Below are 13,137 nucleotides of genomic sequence, written 5' to 3'. Positions count from 1 at the left end.
CCTTGACAAGTAACAGATTTGCAATGGTGTCACATTTTTCCGCGCGGTATAGGCACTTTGGTGGCTTTTACTCGGTGTGTCCGAGTGCTGAGTTTGATCTGAATGCGTAACCAGATGGAGAATACAGAGAATTACTGGCCTGGGGCATCCTGACATCATGTCCGGTTGAGGTGGTTTGTTCCCCGTGAAGAAGTCTTTGACCATCAGCCAGATTAGTAAGTCTGTGAAGGAGGGCACTGTCTCTGGCCACCGCAAGACATACTTACCTGGCAGGGGAGATACCATGATCAACCAGGCGGTTCACCCAGGGCGAGGTCGCAACCATTGCACTCCGGTGGCGCTGACACCTGCGAATTCCCCAAATGTGGGAATCTCGACTGCATAATTTCTGGTAGTGGGGGACTGCGTTCGCGCTCTCCCCTCATCGCGCTGTGCAATACAAATGGATGGCTAAAACGACGCAGTGACGGGGTTCAAAGGTAACACTGCGTACGAGTAAGGTTGGCTTGAGGGGCCAACATTTGGCTTCCATCCCGCTCGACACGGATTCTGTGGCTAAAAACTCAGAAACCGGTTGGTTGACGACGGAGCTGTTTTGCACAATTTGACTTTGAAGTCTCCACTTTGCTCATCCTAAACACAGGTACGAGCAGAGAAGACCTTTGTAACCCTTGGTCTTTCAAAAGACAAGAAGACATGATGTCGTGCGATATTTAACTGTTGAACAGACAAGTTCCTTTGTTGTAGTTGGTCCTATGGTGTTAGCGATTGGTCATAAAGATCCAGAACCGCGATGCAGACATGCGGCAGAGGGGAGCAGTGGGTCCGTTGTGGCGCCTGGTGGTCATCGCTTCTCGGCCTTTTGGCTAAGATCAAGTGTAGTATCTGTTCTTATCAGTTTAATATCTGATACGTCCCCTACCCGGGGACCATATATTAAATTGATTTTTGGAGCAGGGAGATGGAATAGGGGCTTGCTCCGTCCACTCCACGCATCGACCCGGTATTGCAGTACATCCGGGAACGGTGCACCTCTTTCGACCTGTAGGAAGGAAAACGGTGTCGGGAAAAGGTCCCGCTGGCGGCAGCCTTTTGCTGCCGCACCGCTGCGTCCTGTGAGTATGCTGCCTATTCCCCCTAGATGGGAACGAAGCTAAGCTCCTTGTGCTTTGTCGGTTTTTTCCGCCAGTAAGCAGTTTTCTAACCAAGAACAGGGTACCTTGTTTTATTGTTAGTAGAGAACTTATTGCTGAGAGATATCAACATCTTACCAGCAACTAAGCGGATGCCTTGACAAGTAACAGATTTGCAATGGTGTCACATTTTTCCGCGCGGTATAGGCACTTTGGTGGCTTTTACTCGGTGTGTCCGAGTGCTGAGTTTGATCTGAATGCGTAACCAGATGGAGAATACAGAGAATTACTGGCCTGGGGCATCCTGACATCATGTCCGGTTGAGGTGGTTTGTTCCCCGTGAAGAAGTCTTTGACCATCAGCCAGATTAGTAAGTCTGTGAAGGAGGGCACTGTCTCTGGCCACCGCACTACATACTTACCTGGCAGGGGAGATACCATGATCAACCAGGCGGTTCACCCAGGGCGAGGTCGCAACCATTGCACTCCGGTGGCGCTGACACCTGCGAATTCCCCAAATGTGGGAATCTCGACTGCATAATTTCTGGTAGTGGGGGACTGCGTTCGCGCTCTCCCCTCATCGCGCTGTGCAATACAAATGGATGGCTAAAACGACGCAGTGACGGGGTTCAAAGGTAACACTGCGTACGAGTAAGGTTGGCTTGAGGGGCCAACATTTGGCTTCCATCCCGCTCGACACGGATTCTGTGGCTAAAAACTCAGAAACCGGTTGGTTGACGACGGAGCTGTTTTGCACAATTTGACTTTGAAGTCTCCACTTTGCTCATCCTAAACACAGGTACGAGCAGAGAAGACCTTTGTAACCCTTGGTCTTTCAAAAGACAAGAAGACATGATGTCGTGCGATATTTAACTGTTGAACAGACAAGTTCCTTTGTTGTAGTTGGTCCTATGGTGTTAGCGATTGGTCATAAAGATCCAGAACCGCGATGCAGACATGCGGCAGAGGGGAGCAGTGGGTCCGTTGTGGCGCCTGGTGGTCATCGCTTCTCGGCCTTTTGGCTAAGATCAAGTGTAGTATCTGTTCTTATCAGTTTAATATCTGATACGTCCCCTACCCGGGGACCATATATTAAATTGATTTTTGGAGCAGGGAGATGGAATAGGGGCTTGCTCCGTCCACTCCACGCATCGACCCGGTATTGCAGTACATCCGGGAACGGTGCACCTCTTTCGACCTGTAGGAAGGAAAACGGTGTCGGGAAAAGGTCCCGCTGGCGGCAGCCTTTTGCTGCCGCACCGCTGCGTCCTGTGAGTATGCTGCCTATTCCCCCTAGATGGGAACGAAGCTAAGCTCCTTGTGCTTTGTCGGTTTTTTCCGCCAGTAAGCAGTTTTCTAACCAAGAACAGGGTACCTTGTTTTATTGTTAGTAGAGAACTTATTGCTGAGAGATATCAACATCTTACCAGCAACTAAGCGGATGCCTTGACAAGTAACAGATTTGCAATGGTGTCACATTTTTCCGCGCGGTATAGGCACTTTGGTGGCTTTTACTCGGTGTGTCCGAGTGCTGAGTTTGATCTGAATGCGTAACCAGATGGAGAATACAGAGAATTACTGGCCTGGGGCATCCTGACATCATGTCCGGTTGAGGTGGTTTGTTCCCCGTGAAGAAGTCTTTGACCATCAGCCAGATTAGTAAGTCTGTGAAGGAGGGCACTGTCTCTGGCCACCGCAAGACATACTTACCTGGCAGGGGAGATACCATGATCAACCAGGCGGTTCACCCAGGGCGAGGTCGCAACCATTGCACTCCGGTGGCGCTGACACCTGCGAATTCCCCAAATGTGGGAATCTCGACTGCATAATTTCTGGTAGTGGGGGACTGCGTTCGCGCTCTCCCCTCATCGCGCTGTGCAATACAAATGGATGGCTAAAACGACGCAGTGACGGGGTTCAAAGGTAACACTGCGTACGAGTAAGGTTGGCTTGAGGGGCCAACATTTGGCTTCCATCCCGCTCGACACGGATTCTGTGGCTAAAAACTCAGAAACCGGTTGGTTGACGACGGAGCTGTTTTGCACAATTTGACTTTGAAGTCTCCACTTTGCTCATCCTAAACACAGGTACGAGCAGAGAAGACCTTTGTAACCCTTGGTCTTTCAAAAGACAAGAAGACATGATGTCGTGCGATATTTAACTGTTGAACAGACAAGTTCCTTTGTTGTAGTTGGTCCTATGGTGTTAGCGATTGGTCATAAAGATCCAGAACCGCGATGCAGACATGCGGCAGAGGGGAGCAGTGGGTCCGTTGTGGCGCCTGGTGGTCATCGCTTCTCGGCCTTTTGGCTAAGATCAAGTGTAGTATCTGTTCTTATCAGTTTAATATCTGATACGTCCCCTACCCGGGGACCATATATTAAATTGATTTTTGGAGCAGGGAGATGGAATAGGGGCTTGCTCCGTCCACTCCACGCATCGACCCGGTATTGCAGTACATCCGGGAACGGTGCACCTCTTTCGACCTGTAGGAAGGAAAACGGTGTCGGGAAAAGGTCCCGCTGGCGGCAGCCTTTTGCTGCCGCACCGCTGCGTCCTGTGAGTATGCTGCCTATTCCCCCTAGATGGGAACGAAGCTAAGCTCCTTGTGCTTTGTCGTTTTTTTCCGCCAGTAAGCAGTTTTCTAACCAAGAACAGGGTACCTTGTTTTATTGTTAGTAGAGAACTTATTGCTGAGAGATATCAACATCTTACCAGCAACTAAGCGGATGCCTTGACAAGTAACAGATTTGCAATGGTGTCACATTTTTCCGCGCGGTATAGGCACTTTGGTGGCTTTTACTCGGTGTGTCCGAGTGCTGAGTTTGATCTGAATGCGTAACCAGATGGAGAATACAGAGAATTACTGGCCTGGGGCATCCTGACATCATGTCCGGTTGAGGTGGTTTGTTCCCCGTGAAGAAGTCTTTGACCATCAGCCAGATTAGTAAGTCTGTGAAGGAGGGCACTGTCTCTGGCCACCGCAAGACATACTTACCTGGCAGGGGAGATACCATGATCAACCAGGCGGTTCACCCAGGGCGAGGTCGCAACCATTGCACTCCGGTGGCGCTGACACCTGCGAATTCCCCAAATGTGGGAATCTCGACTGCATAATTTCTGGTAGTGGGGGACTGCGTTCGCGCTCTCCCCTCATCGCGCTGTGTAATACAAATGGATGGCTAAAACGACGCAGTGACGGGGTTCAAAGGTAACACTGCGTACGAGTAAGGTTGGCTTGAGGGGCCAACATTTGGCTTCCATCCCGCTCGACACGGATTCTGTGGCTAAAAACTCAGAAACCGGTTGGTTGACGACGGAGCTGTTTTGCACAATTTGACTTTGAAGTCTCCACTTTGCTCATCCTAAACACAGGTACGAGCAGAGAAGACCTTTGTAACCCTTGGTCTTTCAAAAGACAAGAAGACATGATGTCGTGCGATATTTAACTGTTGAACAGACAAGTTCCTTTGTTGTAGTTGGTCCTATGGTGTTAGCGATTGGTCATAAAGATCCAGAACCGCGATGCAGACATGCGGCAGAGGGGAGCAGTGGGTCCGTTGTGGCGCCTGGTGGTCATCGCTTCTCGGCCTTTTGGCTAAGATCAAGTGTAGTATCTGTTCTTATCAGTTTAATATCTGATACGTCCCCTACCCGGGGACCATATATTAAATTGATTTTTGGAGCAGGGAGATGGAATAGGGGCTTGCTCCGTCCACTCCACGCATCGACCCGGTATTGCAGTACATCCGGGAACGGTGCACCTCTTTCGACCTGTAGGAAGGAAAACGGTGTCGGGAAAAGGTCCCGCTGGCGGCAGCCTTTTGCTGCCGCACCGCTGCGTCCTGTGAGTATGCTGCCTATTCCCCCTAGATGGGAACGAAGCTAAGCTCCTTGTGCTTTGTCGTTTTTTTCCGCCAGTAAGCAGTTTTCTAACCAAGAACAGGGTACCTTGTTTTATTGTTAGTAGAGAACTTATTGCTGAGAGATATCAACATCTTACCAGCAACTAAGCGGATGCCTTGACAAGTAACAGATTTGCAATGGTGTCACATTTTTCCGCGCGGTATAGGCACTTTGGTGGCTTTTACTCGGTGTGTCCGAGTGCTGAGTTTGATCTGAATGCGTAACCAGATGGAGAATACAGAGAATTACTGGCCTGGGGCATCCTGACATCATGTCCGGTTGAGGTGGTTTGTTCCCCGTGAAGAAGTCTTTGACCATCAGCCAGATTAGTAAGTCTGTGAAGGAGGGCACTGTCTCTGGCCACCGCAAGACATACTTACCTGGCAGGGGAGATACCATGATCAACCAGGCGGTTCACCCAGGGCGAGGTCGCAACCATTGCACTCCGGTGGCGCTGACACCTGCGAATTCCCCAAATGTGGGAATCTCGACTGCATAATTTCTGGTAGTGGGGGACTGCGTTCGCGCTCTCCCCTCATCGCGCTGTGCAATACAAATGGATGGCTAAAACGACGCAGTGACGGGGTTCAAAGGTAACACTGCGTACGAGTAAGGTTGGCTTGAGGGGCCAACATTTGGCTTCCATCCCGCTCGACACGGATTCTGTGGCTAAAAACTCAGAAACCGGTTGGTTGACGACGGAGCTGTTTTGCACAATTTGACTTTGAAGTCTCCACTTTGCTCATCCTAAACACAGGTACGAGCAGAGAAGACCTTTGTAACCCTTGGTCTTTCAAAAGACAAGAAGACATGATGTCGTGCGATATTTAACTGTTGAACAGACAAGTTCCTTTGTTGTAGTTGGTCCTATGGTGTTAGCGATTGGTCATAAAGATCCAGAACCGCGATGCAGACATGCGGCAGAGGGGAGCAGTGGGTCCGTTGTGGCGCCTGGTGGTCATCGCTTCTCGGCCTTTTGGCTAAGATCAAGTGTAGTATCTGTTCTTATCAGTTTAATATCTGATACGTCCCCTACCCGGGGACCATATATTAAATTGATTTTTGGAGCAGGGAGATGGAATAGGGGCTTGCTCCGTCCACTCCACGCATCGACCCGGTATTGCAGTACATCCGGGAACGGTGCACCTCTTTCGACCTGTAGGAAGGAAAATGGTGTTGGGAAAAGGTCCCGCTGGCGGCAGCCTTTTGCTGCCGCACCGCTGCGTCCTGTGAGTATGCTGCCTATTCCCCCTAGATGGGAACGAAGCTAAGCTCCTTGTGCTTTGTCGGTTTTTTCCGCCAGTAAGCAGTTTTCTAACCAAGAACAGGGTACCTTGTTTTATTGTTAGTAGAGAACTTATTGCTGAGAGATATCAACATCTTACCAGCAACTAAGCGGATGCCTTGACAAGTAACAGATTTGCAATGGTGTCACATTTTTCCGCGCGGTATAGGCACTTTGGTGGCTTTTACTCGGTGTGTCCGAGTGCTGAGTTTGATCTGAATGCGTAACCAGATGGAGAATACAGAGAATTACTGGCCTGGGGCATCCTGACATCATGTCCGGTTGAGGTGGTTTGTTCCCCGTGAAGAAGTCTTTGACCATCAGCCAGATTAGTAAGTCTGTGAAGGAGGGCACTGTCTCTGGCCACCGCAAGACATACTTACCTGGCAGGGGAGATACCATGATCAACCAGGCGGTTCACCCAGGGCGAGGTCGCAACCATTGCACTCCGGTGGCGCTGACACCTGCGAATTCCCCAAATGTGGGAATCTCGACTGCATAATTTCTGGTAGTGGGGGACTGCGTTCGCGCTCTCCCCTCATCGCGCTGTGCAATACAAATGGATGGCTAAAACGACGCAGTGACGGGGTTCAAAGGTAACACTGCATACGAGTAAGGTTGGCTTGAGGGGCCAACATTTGGCTTCCATCCCGCTCGACACGGATTCTGTGGCTAAAAACTCAGAAACCGGTTGGTTGACGACGGAGCTGTTTTGCACAATTTGACTTTGAAGTCTCCACTTTGCTCATCCTAAACACAGGTACGAGCAGAGAAGACCTTTGTAACCCTTGGTCTTTCAAAAGACAAGAAGACATGATGTCGTGCGATATTTAACTGTTGAACAGACAAGTTCCTTTGTTGTAGTTGGTCCTATGGTGTTAGCGATTGGTCATAAAGATCCAGAACCGCGATGCAGACATGCGGCAGAGGGGAGCAGTGGGTCCGTTGTGGCGCCTGGTGGTCATCGCTTCTCGGCCTTTTGGCTAAGATCAAGTGTAGTATCTGTTCTTATCAGTTTAATATCTGATACGTCCCCTACCCGGGGACCATATATTAAATTGATTTTTGGAGCAGGGAGATGGAATAGGGGCTTGCTCCGTCCACTCCACGCATCGACCCGGTATTGCAGTACATCCGGGAATGGTGCACCTCTTTCGACCTGTAGGAAGGAAAACGGTGTCGGGAAAAGGTCCCGCTGGCGGCAGCCTTTTGCTGCCGCACCGCTGCGTCCTGTGAGTATGCTGCCTATTCCCCCTAGATGGGAACGAAGCTAAGCTCCTTGTGCTTTGTCGGTTTTTTCCGCCAGTAAGCAGTTTTCTAACCAAGAACAGGGTACCTTGTTTTATTGTTAGTAGAGAACTTATTGCTGAGAGATATCAACATCTTACCAGCAACTAAGCGGATGCCTTGACAAGTAACAGATTTGCAATGGTGTCACATTTTTCCGCGCGGTATAGGCACTTTGGTGGCTTTTACTCGGTGTGTCCGAGTGCTGAGTTTGATCTGAATGCGTAACCAGATGGAGAATACAGAGAATTACTGGCCTGGGGCATCCTGACATCATGTCCGGTTGAGGTGGTTTGTTCCCCGTGAAGAAGTCTTTGACCATCAGCCAGATTAGTAAGTCTGTGAAGGAGGGCACTGTCTCTGGCCACCGCAAGACATACTTACCTGGCAGGGGAGATACCATGATCAACCAGGCGGTTCACCCAGGGCGAGGTCGCAACCATTGCACTCCGGTGGCGCTGACACCTGCGAATTCCCCAAATGTGGGAATCTCGACTGCATAATTTCTGGTAGTGGGGGACTGCGTTCGCGCTCTCCCCTCATCGCGCTGTGCAATACAAATGGATGGCTAAAACGACGCAGTGACGGGGTTCAAAGGTAACACTGCGTACGAGTAAGGTTGGCTTGAGGGGCCAACATTTGGCTTCCATCCCGCTCGACACGGATTCTGTGGCTAAAAACTCAGAAACCGGTTGGTTGACGACGGAGCTGTTTTGCACAATTTGACTTTGAAGTCTCCACTTTGCTCATCCTAAACACAGGTACGAGCAGAGAAGACCTTTGTAACCCTTGGTCTTTCAAAAGACAAGAAGACATGATGTCGTGCGATATTTAACTGTTGAACAGACAAGTTCCTTTGTTGTAGTTGGTCCTATGGTGTTAGCGATTGGTCATAAAGATCCAGAACCGCGATGCAGACATGCGGCAGAGGGGAGCAGTGGGTCCGTTGTGGCGCCTGGTGGTCATCGCTTCTCGGCCTTTTGGCTCAGATCAAGTGTAGTATCTGTTCTTATCAGTTTAATATCTGATACGTCCCCTACCCGGGGACCATATATTAAATTGATTTTTGGAGCAGGGAGATGGAATAGGGGCTTGCTCCGTCCACTCCACGCATCGACCCGGTATTGCAGTACATCCGGGAACGGTGCACCTCTTTCGACCTGTAGGAAGGAAAACGGTGTCGGGAAAAGGTCCCGCTGGCGGCAGCCTTTTGCTGCCGCACCGCTGCGTCCTGTGAGTATGCTGCCTATTCCCCCTAGATGGGAACGAAGCTAAGCTCCTTGTGCTTTGTCGGTTTTCTCCGCCAGTAAGCAGTTTTCTAACCAAGAACAGGGTACCTTGTTTTATTGTTAGTAGAGAACTTATTGCTGAGAGATATCAACATCTTACCAGCAACTAAGCGGATGCCTTGACAAGTAACAGATTTGCAATGGTGTCACATTTTTTCGCGCGGTATAGGCACTTTGGTGGCTTTTACTCGGTGTGTCCGAGTGCTGAGTTTGATCTGAATGCGTAACCAGATGGAGAATACAGAGAATTACTGGCCTGGGGCATCCTGACATCATGTCCGGTTGAGGTGGTTTGTTCCCCGTGAAGAAGTCTTTGACCATCAGCCAGATTAGTAAGTCTGTGAAGGAAGGCACTGTCTCTGGCCACCGCAAGACATACTTACCTGGCAGGGGAGATACCATGATCAACCAGGCGGTTCACCCAGGGCGAGGTCGCAACCATTGCACTCCGGTGGCGCTGACACCTGCGAATTCCCCAAATGTGGGAATCTCGACTGCATAATTTCTGGTAGTGGGGGACTGCGTTCGCGCTCTCCCCTCATCGCGCTGTGCAATACAAATGGATGGCTAAAACGACGCAGTGACGGGGTTCAAAGGTAACACTGCGTACGAGTAAGGTTGGCTTGAGGGGCCAACATTTGGCTTCCATCCCGCTCGACACGGATTCTGTGGCTAAAAACTCAGAAACCGGTTGGTTGACGACGGAGCTGTTTTGCACAATTTGACTTTGAAGTCTCCACTTTGCTCATCCTAAACACAGGTACGAGCAGAGAAGACCTTTGTAACCCTTGGTCTTTCAAAAGACAAGAAGACATGATGTCGTGCGATATTTAACTGTTGAACAGACAAGTTCCTTTGTTGTAGTTGGTCCTATGGTGTTAGCGATTGGTCATAAAGATCCAGAACCGCAATGCAGACATGCGGCAGAGGGGAGCAGTGGGTCCGTTGTGGCGCCTGGTGGTCATCGCTTCTCGGCCTTTTGGCTAAGATCAAGTGTAGTATCTGTTCTTATCAGTTTAATATCTGATACGTCCCCTACCCGGGGACCATATATTAAATTGATTTTTGGTGCAGGGAGATGGAATAGGGGCTTGCTCCGTCCACTCCACGCATCGACCCGGTATTGCAGTACATCCGGGAACGGTGCACCTCTTTCGACCTGTAGGAAGGAAAATGGTGTCGGGAAAAGGTCCCGCTGGCGGCAGCCTTTTGCTGCCGCACCGCTGCGTCCTGTGAGTATGCTGCCTATTCCCCCTAGATGGGAACGAAGCTAAGCTCCTTGTGCTTTGTCGGTTTTTTCCGCCAGTAAGCAGTTTTCTAACCAAGAACAGGGTACCTTGTTTTATTGTTAGTAGAGAACTTATTGCTGAGAGATATCAACATCTTACCAGCAACTAAGCGGATGCCTTGACAAGTAACAGATTTGCAATGGTGTCACATTTTTCCGCGCGGTATAGGCACTTTGGTGGCTTTTACTCGGTGTGTCCGAGTGCTGAGTTTGATCTGAATGCGTAACCAGATGGAGAATACAGAGAATTACTGGCCTGGGGCATCCTGACATCATGTCCGGTTGAGGTGGTTTGTTCCCCGTGAAGAAGTCTTTGACCATCAGCCAGATTAGTAAGTCTGTGAAGGAAGGCACTGTCTCTGGCCACCGCAAGACATACTTACCTGGCAGGGGAGATACCATGATCAACCAGGCGGTTCACCCAGGGCGAAGTTGCAACCATTGCACTCCGGTGGCTCTGACACCTGCGAATTCCCCAAATGTGGGAATCTCGACTGCATAATTTCTGGTAGTGGGGGACTGCGTTCGCGCTCTCCCCTCATCGCGCTGTGCAATACAAATGGATGGCTAAAACGACGCAGTGACGGGGTTCAAAGGTAACACTGCGTACGAGTAAGGTTGGCTTGAGGGGCCAACATTTGGCTTCCATCCCGCTCGACACGGATTCTGTGGCTAAAAACTCAGAAACCGGTTGGTTGACGACGGAGCTGTTTTGCACAATTTGACTTTGAAGTCTCCACTTTGCTCATCCTAAACACAGGTACGAGCAGAGAAGACCTTTGTAACCCTTGGTCTTTCAAAAGACAAGAAGACATGATGTCGTGCGATATTTAACTGTTGAACAGACAAGTTCCTTTGTTGTAGTTGGTCCTATGGTGTTAGCGATTGGTCATAAAGATCCAGAACCGCGATGCAGACATGCGGCAGAGGGGAGCAGTGGGTCCGTTGTGGCGCCTGGTGGTCATCGCTTCTCGGCCTCTTGGCTAAGATCAAGTGTAGTATCAGTTCTTATCAGTTTAATATCTGATACGTCCCCTACCCGGGGACCATATATTAAATTGATTTTTGGAGCAGGGAGATGGAATAGGGGCTTGCTCCGTCCACTCCACGCATCGACCCGGTATTGCAGTACATCCGGGAACGGTGCACCTCTTTCGACCTGTAGGAAGGAAAATGGTGTCGGGAAAAGGTCCCGCTGGCGGCAGCCTTTTACTGCCGCACCGCTGCGTCCTGTGAGTATGCTGCCTATTCCCCCTAGATGGGAACGAAGCTAAGCTCCTTGTGCTTTGTCGGTTTTTTCCGCCAGTAAGCAGTTTTCTAACCAAGAACAGGGTACCTTGTTTTATTGTTAGTAGAGAACTTATTGCTGAGAGATATCAACATCTTACCAGCAACTAAGCGGATGCCTTGACAAGTAACAGATTTGCAATGGTGTCACATTTTTCCGCGCGGTATAGGCACTTTGGTGGCTTTTACTCGGTGTGTCCGAGTGCTGAGTTTGATCTGAATGCGTAACCAGATGGAGAATACAGAGAATTACTGGCCTGGGGCATCCTGACATCATGTCCGGTTGAGGTGGTTTGTTCCCCGTGAAGAAGTCTTTGACCATCAGCCAGATTAGTAAGTCTGTGAAGGAGGGCACTGTCTCTGGCCACCGCAAGACATACTTACCTGGCAGGGGAGATACCATGATCAACCAGGCGGTTCACCCAGGGCGAGGTCGCAACCATTGCACTCCGGTGGCGCTGACACCTGCGAATTCCCCAAATGTGGGAATCTCGACTGCATAATTTCTGGTAGTGGGGGACTGCGTTCGCGCTCTCCCCTCATCGCGCTGTGCAATACAAATGGATGGCTAAAACGACGCAGTGACGGGGTTCAAAGGTAACACTGCGTACGAGTAAGGTTGGCTTGAGGGGCCAACATTTGGCTTCCATCCCGCTCGACACGGATTCTGTGGCTAAAAACTCAGAAACCGGTTGGTTGACGACGGAGCTGTTTTGCACAATTTGACTTTGAAGTCTCCACTTTGCTCATCCTAAACACAGGTACGAGCAGAGAAGACCTTTGTAACCCTTGGTCTTTCAAAAGACAAGAAGACATGATGTCGTGCGATATTTAACTGTTGAACAGACAAGTTCCTTTGTTGTAGTTGGTCCTATGGTGTTAGCGATTGGTCATAAAGATCCAGAACCGCGATGCAGACATGCGGCAGAGGGGAGCAGTGGGTCCGTTGTGGCGCCTGGTGGACATCGCTTCTCGGCCTTTTGGCTAAGATCAAGTGTAGTATCTGTTCTTATCAGTTTAATATCTGATACGTCCCCTACCCGGGGACCATATATTAAATTGATTTTTGGAGCAGGGAGATGGAATAGGGGCTTGCTCCGTCCACTCCACGCATCGACCCGGTATTGCAGTACATCCGGGAACGGTGCACCTCTTTCGACCTGTAGGAAGGAAAATGGTGTCGGGAAAAGGTCCCGCTGGCGGCAGCCTTTTGCTGCCGCACCGCTGCGTCCTGTGAGTATGCTGCCTATTCCCCCTAGATGGGAACGAAGCTAAGCTCCTTGTGCTTTGTCGGTTTTTTCCGCCAGTAAGCAGTTTTCTAACCAAGAACAGGGTACCTTGTTTTATTGTTAGTAGAGAACTTATTGCTGAGAGATATCAACATCTTACCAGCAACTAAGCGGATGCCTTGACAAGTAACAGATTTGCAATGGTGTCACATTTTTCCGCGCGGTATAGGCACTTTGGTGGCTTTTACTCGGTGTGTCCGAGTGCTGAGTTTGATCTGAATGCGTAACCAGATGGAGAATACAGAGAATTACTGGCCTGGGGCATCCTGACATCATGTCCGGTTGAGGTGGTTTGTTCCCCGTGAAGAAGTCTTTGACCATCAGCCAGATTAGTAAGTCTGTGAAGGAGGGCACTGTCTCTGACCACCGCAAGA

General features: G+C 50.0%; 20 non-coding genes across 20 annotated transcripts; all 20 read left to right on the top strand.

Moving 5' to 3' along the window:
• The first annotated feature begins 258 nt into the window (after window positions 1-258).
• On the top strand, window positions 259-423 carry LOC142995783 (U1 spliceosomal RNA). The gene has a single exon (XR_012961677.1). It is a non-coding gene; the product is annotated as a U1 spliceosomal RNA (small nuclear RNA).
• Window positions 424-846: 423 nt separating this feature from the next.
• LOC142995696 (U2 spliceosomal RNA) lies at window positions 847-1,037 on the top strand. Its single transcript, XR_012961596.1, has one exon. It is a non-coding gene; the product is annotated as a U2 spliceosomal RNA (small nuclear RNA).
• Window positions 1,038-1,546: 509 nt separating this feature from the next.
• Window positions 1,547-1,711, top strand: LOC142995782 (U1 spliceosomal RNA). Its single transcript, XR_012961676.1, has one exon. It is a non-coding gene; the product is annotated as a U1 spliceosomal RNA (small nuclear RNA).
• Window positions 1,712-2,134: 423 nt separating this feature from the next.
• Window positions 2,135-2,325, top strand: LOC142995695 (U2 spliceosomal RNA). The gene has a single exon (XR_012961595.1). It is a non-coding gene; the product is annotated as a U2 spliceosomal RNA (small nuclear RNA).
• A 509-nt stretch (window positions 2,326-2,834) lies between these two features.
• Window positions 2,835-2,999, top strand: LOC142995781 (U1 spliceosomal RNA). Its single transcript, XR_012961675.1, has one exon. It is a non-coding gene; the product is annotated as a U1 spliceosomal RNA (small nuclear RNA).
• A 423-nt stretch (window positions 3,000-3,422) lies between these two features.
• Window positions 3,423-3,613, top strand: LOC142995694 (U2 spliceosomal RNA). The gene has a single exon (XR_012961594.1). It is a non-coding gene; the product is annotated as a U2 spliceosomal RNA (small nuclear RNA).
• Window positions 3,614-4,122: 509 nt separating this feature from the next.
• Window positions 4,123-4,287, top strand: LOC142995780 (U1 spliceosomal RNA). Its single transcript, XR_012961674.1, has one exon. It is a non-coding gene; the product is annotated as a U1 spliceosomal RNA (small nuclear RNA).
• A 423-nt stretch (window positions 4,288-4,710) lies between these two features.
• Window positions 4,711-4,901, top strand: LOC142995693 (U2 spliceosomal RNA). Its single transcript, XR_012961593.1, has one exon. It is a non-coding gene; the product is annotated as a U2 spliceosomal RNA (small nuclear RNA).
• Window positions 4,902-5,410: 509 nt separating this feature from the next.
• On the top strand, window positions 5,411-5,575 carry LOC142995779 (U1 spliceosomal RNA). Its single transcript, XR_012961673.1, has one exon. It is a non-coding gene; the product is annotated as a U1 spliceosomal RNA (small nuclear RNA).
• A 423-nt stretch (window positions 5,576-5,998) lies between these two features.
• LOC142995692 (U2 spliceosomal RNA) lies at window positions 5,999-6,189 on the top strand. Its single transcript, XR_012961592.1, has one exon. It is a non-coding gene; the product is annotated as a U2 spliceosomal RNA (small nuclear RNA).
• A 509-nt stretch (window positions 6,190-6,698) lies between these two features.
• On the top strand, window positions 6,699-6,863 carry LOC142995778 (U1 spliceosomal RNA). Its single transcript, XR_012961672.1, has one exon. It is a non-coding gene; the product is annotated as a U1 spliceosomal RNA (small nuclear RNA).
• A 423-nt stretch (window positions 6,864-7,286) lies between these two features.
• LOC142995732 (U2 spliceosomal RNA) lies at window positions 7,287-7,477 on the top strand. Its single transcript, XR_012961631.1, has one exon. It is a non-coding gene; the product is annotated as a U2 spliceosomal RNA (small nuclear RNA).
• Window positions 7,478-7,986: 509 nt separating this feature from the next.
• Window positions 7,987-8,151, top strand: LOC142995776 (U1 spliceosomal RNA). The gene has a single exon (XR_012961670.1). It is a non-coding gene; the product is annotated as a U1 spliceosomal RNA (small nuclear RNA).
• Window positions 8,152-8,574: 423 nt separating this feature from the next.
• LOC142995737 (U2 spliceosomal RNA) lies at window positions 8,575-8,765 on the top strand. The gene has a single exon (XR_012961636.1). It is a non-coding gene; the product is annotated as a U2 spliceosomal RNA (small nuclear RNA).
• A 509-nt stretch (window positions 8,766-9,274) lies between these two features.
• On the top strand, window positions 9,275-9,439 carry LOC142995775 (U1 spliceosomal RNA). Its single transcript, XR_012961669.1, has one exon. It is a non-coding gene; the product is annotated as a U1 spliceosomal RNA (small nuclear RNA).
• A 423-nt stretch (window positions 9,440-9,862) lies between these two features.
• Window positions 9,863-10,053, top strand: LOC142995727 (U2 spliceosomal RNA). Its single transcript, XR_012961627.1, has one exon. It is a non-coding gene; the product is annotated as a U2 spliceosomal RNA (small nuclear RNA).
• A 509-nt stretch (window positions 10,054-10,562) lies between these two features.
• LOC142995639 (U1 spliceosomal RNA) lies at window positions 10,563-10,727 on the top strand. Its single transcript, XR_012961539.1, has one exon. It is a non-coding gene; the product is annotated as a U1 spliceosomal RNA (small nuclear RNA).
• A 423-nt stretch (window positions 10,728-11,150) lies between these two features.
• On the top strand, window positions 11,151-11,341 carry LOC142995752 (U2 spliceosomal RNA). The gene has a single exon (XR_012961651.1). It is a non-coding gene; the product is annotated as a U2 spliceosomal RNA (small nuclear RNA).
• Window positions 11,342-11,850: 509 nt separating this feature from the next.
• On the top strand, window positions 11,851-12,015 carry LOC142995774 (U1 spliceosomal RNA). Its single transcript, XR_012961668.1, has one exon. It is a non-coding gene; the product is annotated as a U1 spliceosomal RNA (small nuclear RNA).
• A 423-nt stretch (window positions 12,016-12,438) lies between these two features.
• Window positions 12,439-12,629, top strand: LOC142995691 (U2 spliceosomal RNA). Its single transcript, XR_012961591.1, has one exon. It is a non-coding gene; the product is annotated as a U2 spliceosomal RNA (small nuclear RNA).
• The last annotated feature ends 508 nt before the right edge of the window (window positions 12,630-13,137 follow it).

Source organism: Genypterus blacodes, unplaced genomic scaffold (genome assembly GCF_046128005.1).
Source record: "Genypterus blacodes isolate CSIRO-AG114 ecotype Tasmania unplaced genomic scaffold, CSIRO-AGI_Gbla_v1 ptg000033l_1, whole genome shotgun sequence".
Taxonomy (NCBI): domain Eukaryota; kingdom Metazoa; phylum Chordata; class Actinopteri; order Ophidiiformes; family Ophidiidae; genus Genypterus; species Genypterus blacodes.
Note: the sequence above shows the minus strand (reverse complement) of the source record. Positions and strands in the feature narration are given on the sequence as shown.